The 7794-nt window shown below is 38.4% G+C and overlaps 1 long non-coding RNA gene across 1 annotated transcript in view; it reads left to right on the forward strand.

Annotated features, from left to right (window-relative positions):
* LOC115091102 overlaps window positions 1-7492 on the forward strand; it is a 50182-nt gene extending 42690 nt beyond the window's left edge. Inside the window, exons 2-3 of the long non-coding RNA XR_003856615.1 lie at window positions 5564-5650; window positions 6433-7492. This is a non-coding gene — a long non-coding RNA (uncharacterized LOC115091102). The remainder of the gene's footprint in view (window positions 1-5563; window positions 5651-6432) is intronic.
* Window positions 7493-7794: the final 302 nt, after the last annotated feature.

The following is a 7794-nucleotide window of genomic DNA, read 5'->3' on the forward strand; positions in this document are numbered from 1 at the left end:
TTACTACTGATTAAGCTATAAAATGAGATAAGGCTCTTCTTGTAAAGCAGATACATCTTTCGCTGGTGGAATGTAAACTACAAAGCAACGCAGAAGGCTGTGATCCTCCTTGATGGATGAAATTAAACACAAAATCTATTTTATGTCTTAGTGTCCCAACTCCAGCATCACATACTCAAACAACAGCATTTTTCAGAAACATGAGTTACTTTTCTGCCGTGTGACTAGAGCCATCTGATTGATGGCATCATAATGATTTTTAGAGGTAATTTTTAAAGAGACATGCAGGGATTACATGAGTAAAATTAGCATGTATGTGTGCAAGTAACATGTACATGCACATATTCTATTTTATGAACATCAAATGTGCATGCATACTTGCATGGTCATGCATAAATGTTAATGGGCAAAAAAGGAGTGGTCTGGGGCATTCCAGGATGGGTTTAAGAAGTACATGGACAAGTGATAAACATGCACACATTACTGAACTTGTCTGAATACTTTTATACTTGCTAATTGACTCACACACTTGAAATTGGACTTGGCTTTTCTCTTGTTTTTGTTTTGGAGATCTGGGTGAACTAGTGGGAGTACCAGTGAGCTGGTGAGTCCAAGTACAAGCGCAAGTATTTTCAGACCTGGCGTACTTTATAAAGTTTCACAAACAATATACCCGTATTTACATTTTAAATATGTTATATATTTTATTCCATATATTTATTAAAAAACATGTATAAAACACACCCTGTATTCACACACACTCACTCATTCATTCAACTACATATCAATTTGTACACAATCTTTTAAAACATTAACATCAAGTACATACATGTTCCACATTAACATTAAACATACAAGTGTTACCCAAATATTGCAATATACCCTCATTACAATGTAAACATATCCCTTTAATTCAATTATAATATAACTTAAAAAAAAAATGTTTCTTATTTCATTCCCTCAGATTAATTATTATTCCCTGAGCATCTCATATTCAATATCATTTCTTTTATAAGATCTTTTCAATGCCTGTCCCTTCTTAATCGTAATTCAGCTGTTGTCCCGACAGGAAGCTCCTGTTTCACCCGTTGGTTTCTTCAGGGGATTTTAGCTTTGTATTCACATTTAAACGCTCCTGAGTAATATTTTCTGAAGTATACAACACCACACAGGCTATCACTGTCAATCCAAGGTAATTAGGGAACCTTAAATAAGAAATCCTTAAATGAGAAATTATTCCATTAAAAATCCACCACCTCACACATATATCCCATACTTAATTATCACCACACTTAAATAAATTTAAATAATTGAAAATACTATCCTAGTCATTGTTAATCCCATCGTCACACTCACCTGTATTCATTTCACTAAACAAATTTTTTTTGCCGATAATGGGTGAAGTAAGCTGATATTTGTATTATAGAGGATGTTTGTTTGTGGGAAGACTTATAAAATATGATCCATGAGAAAACTTTTGTGAATAAGTGGAGTTTTGTCTACATTTTTCAGACAGCAGTTAGGGGAAGGATTTTTTGGAAGCAGTGGAAATGCTGGATGGTTGAAATTATATGGTGCGGCAAACAATATGAAGTAACTTCAGGTTAGTAGTTTGATATAATGGGAAGCATTTATAATTCAGTTAGATTATGAATATATGGTAAATGGTGTTTTATTTGTTGAATTTATTTAGTGGAGAAGCGGTAAAATGATTAAGGAAATGGAGATGACTTTAAAAGAATGAGATATTGAAAATGAAAAAAAATGTGTTTAGTGAAATGAATACAGGTGAGTGTGACGATGGGATTAACAATGACTAGGATAGTATTTTCAATTATTTAAATTTATTTAAGTGTGGTGATAATTAAGTATGGGATATATGTGTGAGGTGGTGGATTTTTAATGGAATAATTTCTCATTTAAGGATTTCTTATTTAAGGTTCCCTAATTACCTTGGATTGACAGTGATAGCCTGTGTGGTGTTGTATACTTCAGAAAATATTACTCAGGAGCATTTAAATGTGAATACAAAGCTAAAATCCCCTGAAGAAACCAACGGGTGAAACAGGAGCTTCCTGTCGGGACAACAGCTGAATTACGATTAAGAAGGGACAGGCATTGAAAAGATCTTATAAAAGAAATGATATTGAATATGAGATGCTCAGGGAATAATAATTAATCTGAGGGAATGAAATAAGAAATTTTTTTTTGAAGTTATATTATAATTGAATTAAAGGGATATGTTTACATTGTAATGAGGGTATATTGCAATATTTGGGTAACACTTGTATGTTTAATGTTAATGTGGAAAATACTAAATTATGAAAAAGTCTGGCTAGAAAATGAAAGTATGTATTTTGAACTGGGGAAACCTCATAAAGTGCCAATACTGGACTATATAAAGAAGCCTCTTATGGCTACTTAATCCAACTCCAATGTGCAGGTTGTTGGAGAAAGGTTATAATCATTGGAAAACCCCAGCAGTCCAGTGTAACTTGGGTGGTATACTAAATTTAGTATTTATCATAGTGTCTGGCACCATCTGGATTTATTATTTTGAGTATTAATGTTAATGTGGAACATGTATGTACTTGATGTTAATGTTTTAAAAGATTGTGTACAAATTGATATGTAGTTGAATGAATGAGTGAGTGAGTGTGTGTGAATACAGGGTGTGTTTTATACATGTTTTTTAATAAATATATAGAATAAAATATATAACATATTTAAAATGTAAATACGGGTATATTGTTTGTGAATCTATCAATTAGAATACCTGTATTGAACCCAGTGCAGGGAAATATATTCTTTGACCATAGTACTTTATAAAGTACCTGTCTCCGCATTTAAGAACATAAGAAATTGCCATACTGGGTCAGACCAAGGGTCCATCAAACCCAGTATCCTGTTTCCAACAAAGGCCAATCCAGGCCATAAGAACCTGGCAAGTACCCAAAAACTAAGTCTATTCTATGTTACCGTTGCTAGTAATAGCGGTGGTTATTATCTAAGTCAACTTAATTAATAGCAGGTAATAGACTTCTCCTCCAAGAACTTATCCAATCCTTTTTTAAACACAGCTATACTAACTGCACTAACCACATCTTCTGGCAACAAATTCCAGAGTTTAATTGTGTATTTAGTGACAAAGAACTTTCTCCGATTAGTTTTAAATGTTCCACATGCTAACTTTATGGAGTGCCACCTAGTCTTTCTATTATCCGAAAGAGTAAAAAACCGATTCACATCTACCTGTTCTAGACCTCTCATGATTTTAAACACCTCTATCATATTCCCCCCTCAGCCGTCTCTTCTCCAAGTCCTAACCTCTTTAGTCTTTCCTCATAGGGGAGCTGTTCCATTCCCTTTATCATTTTGGTCGCCCTTCTCTGTACCTTCTCCATTGCAATTATATCTTTTTTGAGATGCGGCGACCAGAATTGTACACAGTATTCAAGGTGCAGTCTCACAATGGAGCGATACAGAGGCATTATGACATTTTCCGTTTTATTCACCATGCCCTTTCTAATAATTCCCAACATTCTGTTTGCTTTTTTGACTGCCGCAGCACACTGATGCCTAGATCTCTTTCTTGGGTGGTAGCACCTAATATGGAACCTAACATAAGAACATAAGAAATTGCCATGCTGGGTCAGACCAAGGGTCCATCAAGCCCAGCATCCTGTTTCCAACAGAGGCCAAACCAGGCCACAAGAACCTGGCAATTATCCAAACACTAAGAAGATCCCATGCTATTGATACAATTAATAGCAGTGGCTCCTCGAGGAGCGAGTACCTGATTCCCTGTAAGGCACCTGAAATAAAGCAGAGGGCCCCCGATGAGCGGGTTCCCAAGTTAGCAATACCCCAAAGGGCAGAGAGAGAGCTACCAGCGGCAGCACGGAAGCGGCAGAGTAGCTTAGAACTGGCTGAAACCAATCCTTTGCTAACTCAACGAGCTAACAACTTAGTACAGGCTATATACCCGGATGGCGTGACGTCTGTAGAGGGGAACGCCCCCAAGGTTCACGCCAATGCTGAAATAAAAACGTGGGTGGTGTGCGCGCATGCACCCTAGTAGGCCCGCGGGAGGCAGCACCATAGCTGTTCTGGGGACGCTGGAGAGGTTGGCTTGTAGATGTGGCGGCAGCCATTTTCCCTAGGGATGTGGGAGGAGCCGTGAACAAGGTGAGGCAAATGGGGCGAAGCCGTCTAGCACCGATGGACGCAACACATCGCAACTATATCTTTTTTCAGAAGCAGCAACCAGAATTGTATACAGTTCTCAAGGTGTGATCTCACCATGGACCAATACATAGGCATTATGACATTTTCTGTTTTATTCACCATTCCCTTCCTAATAATTCCTAACTTTGTTTGCTTTTTTGACTGCTGCAGCACACTGAGCCGATGATTTCAATGTATTATCCACTATGATGCCTAGATCTTTTTCCTGGGTGGTAGCTCCTAATATGGAACCTGTGTAACTACAGCATGGGTTATTTTTCCCTATATGCATCACCTTGCACTTGTCCACATTAAATTTCATCTGCCATTTGGATGCCGAATCTTCCAGTCTCACACGTTTTCTCCTGCAGTTTATCACAATTCATTTGTGATTTAACTACTCTGAATAATTTTGCATCATCTGCAGATTTGATTACCTCACTTGTCGTATTCCTTTCCAGATCATTTATAAATATATTGAGGCCCTCCACTGTTTACCCTTTTCCACTGAAAAAATTGACCATTTAATCCTTCTCTGTTTCCTGTCTTTTAACCAATTTGTAATCCATGAAAAGATTCTAGGTTATTATGCACATAAAATAACCTCATGCATTTTTTTAAAATGGGTAGAGGATGTATGTGTGCTTTTGCATTACAAATATATGCATATACTTTTGGGGTTGAAATACAAAGTATTTTATAAACTGTGTGGCTTCTGCTCTGACTGAGGGTCCTGGGATAGTGCATCCCAAAGTATTGGGGCAATAACTAATATAATTGCATAAAGTATTGCAACATTTATTACGTAAAATTCATTATGCACCAGTTAGAAAATGTTGATTGTACAGACATTACTAAAGCACCCTAAGAACACAGATTCCCATTATGACATGATCAAATGCAGAAAATACCACTGCATTAGCAGTCACTGCCCTCACAGTGAGTCTGTTAAAATGGAATTGGTATTTTGCCAGCGATATCCAAGGTTTTTCCCCGGGACGGACAAAAATATATGAGGATGTAATGGATGGCCCTAGTCTCACAGAGATACTCTCAGTATTTGACAGCAGCCCACCACAGAGTCCAGTTTTAGAGGCCCCAGAATATGATATTCTGACCTCAGAACAAAAGTTGCTTGCCTGGATTACTGAAAGCACTGTTGATTCAGTCAGGGAGAAAGGAGGTGGAAAGCTGAAGCATACTCCCCTGCTCTTCAGTTACATAAATGCAGGGAAGGTATCTGGCAGAGTAGTCATCTATGCTGAATTAAATGCAGCATTACTTGCCCTGAAATTAGCAGAACAGGATGGGGCTAATACTTGCTATTTATTCACAGATTCTTGGGCAGTGTCTAAGGGTCTGCTGCATTGGATGGCTAGGTAGCATCAAGATGCCTAGAAGATTACAGGAAAACCATTTTGAGGTAAAGATTTGTAGCCAGAGATTTAGAAACTGTGTCAGAAAATACAGGTTTTTGTCAGACATGTAGATGCTCATATGGGAAGGGATGATGGAGAGAGCATTCATAATCAGATGCTGATCAATATGCAGCTGTTTGAGCTGTTTGCATTGGAGAGTATAAGCACGAGGCATCAGGTCATATGGGTGCAGATAATATGCTAAAATGGGTCTGCCTTAAATATCTTCCCATAACAAAACTGAAGCAGATCAAGCAATTAGAGATTGCCAAAAAGACAGAAAGGGTGAATTCCAACACCCCTGCCTGGAGTAGCACCCGGAGCCACACAGTGTGATACTATCCCATGGGAAGTCTTTCAGGTAGATTATATGTGCCCCTTGCCAACTGGTAAACATGGGCATAGATTTATTTTGAAAGTAGTGGATTCTTGTACTGGAGCATGCCATTTGTTTCCCTTTAAGAGTGCTACTGCAGCCAATACTGCTTTGAAAACTGATTTTCATTTTCATGGTTATCCACTAGAAATTCAGTCTGATAATGGGTCACATTTTTCTGGGAAATCTGTTCAAGCCTTTGCTGCCTCTTTAGGAATTTATTGGATTTTCTATATTTCTTACCATCCTGCCGCTGCCGGGTTAGTAGAGACAACAAATGATTTAGTCAAACAACAGTTGCGAAAACAGGGCAATGACTCCTGTGCTGGGTGGGTTTCTAATTTGCCTGTTGTTGAATCTTGTTTGAATGCTCAACCCTCTGTAGTTAACGTTCTATGTTTCTGCCAACAGACTAGACTTAATATTACCGCTGAGGAGAAAACCAATCAACCTTTTTATGAAGGACAGGAAGTGTGGGCACATTTTCCATGGCCATCATCTGATTGGGTCAGAGGAGAGAGACTTTCTTTGGATCCTGGACATACCATTTCCAGTGCTTGTTGAAGGTCAGACTGCATCTGTCTTCCTGCCAGGGCATCACCTGAAGGCTGCAGAATGAAAATGTCCATGTGTTCACCAGTGAAAAAACTCTTATGTGTTCTGGTTTTACTGACATTGGGTGTTTTTTTTCCTTCTTGCTTTTTAATTATGTATGTATGGAGTTGAAAACATATGGTAACATTACATGTTATGAGAAGAAAGGATGGCGACAGCAGGTAGCACATAGCTATTCAAGCATTGAAACACCTTAGATGCTCTGAAATTATGTAAGTAAAATAAAATGTCTTTTTACATCTGTTCACCCTAGCAGCAAAACAATTTAATTTCTCCAATTGCTTAGTATGTGCCCCACTTCCTCTTTCAATGGAGGCAGGATTAATCTCTTTAACTAATCACCCAGTACCCCTCTTAGCTACAGTACAGTGTGAAATGTCCTGGTGTGGTGCAAAACTCCCAAGGACAAGAATTAATTATGCTTCTTTCATCTCTATAATCCTACAGCTTGTCTGTTTTTTATACCCTACACTCCCAATGTTACTTTGAATTCATCTGTGATCTTATATATTTTTTCTCACCTAATGAGCAACAAATTATGCCATTCTTTGATTTTATGTGGATAAATGAAACTGTCATTAAAGGTGATAATTGTACTGGGACCAAGATGCCCAATAAGGTCCTCTTGGAGTGGACTTGCCATTTTTATAGCCTGATATTTCAATGTTTATTGCAGGGATGCTCTGATTATAATGCTAGCAAGAAGATATATTCTATGTCTATCTCATGCTGCTTTGGTTCTGCACATTATGCCAAGGACGCTTCTGTTAAGTATACTACCAGTTGGGTTACAGTAATGACTTGCATTATTCACAATCGGGCCGATACAGTACAGTGCACTCCGGAGCGCACTGTTAACCCTCTATTGGATGCGCGTTTTCGATGCGCTAGCGTTACCCCTTATTCAGTAAGGGGCCGAAAATGCACGTCCAACCCCCCGAACCTAATAGCGCCCGCAACATGCAAATGCATGTTGATGGCCCTATTAGGTATTCCTGCGTGATTCAGAAAACAAAATGTGCAGCCAAGCCGCACATTTTGCTTTCAGAAATTTGCGCCTACCCAAAGGTAGGCGCTAATTTCTTCGGGCACCAGGAAAGTGCACAGAAAAGCAGTAAAAACTGCTTTTCTGTGCACCCTCCGACTTAATATCATGGC

Source organism: Rhinatrema bivittatum, chromosome 4 (assembly GCF_901001135.1).
Source record: "Rhinatrema bivittatum chromosome 4, aRhiBiv1.1, whole genome shotgun sequence".
Taxonomy (NCBI): Eukaryota; Metazoa; Chordata; class Amphibia; order Gymnophiona; family Rhinatrematidae; genus Rhinatrema; species Rhinatrema bivittatum.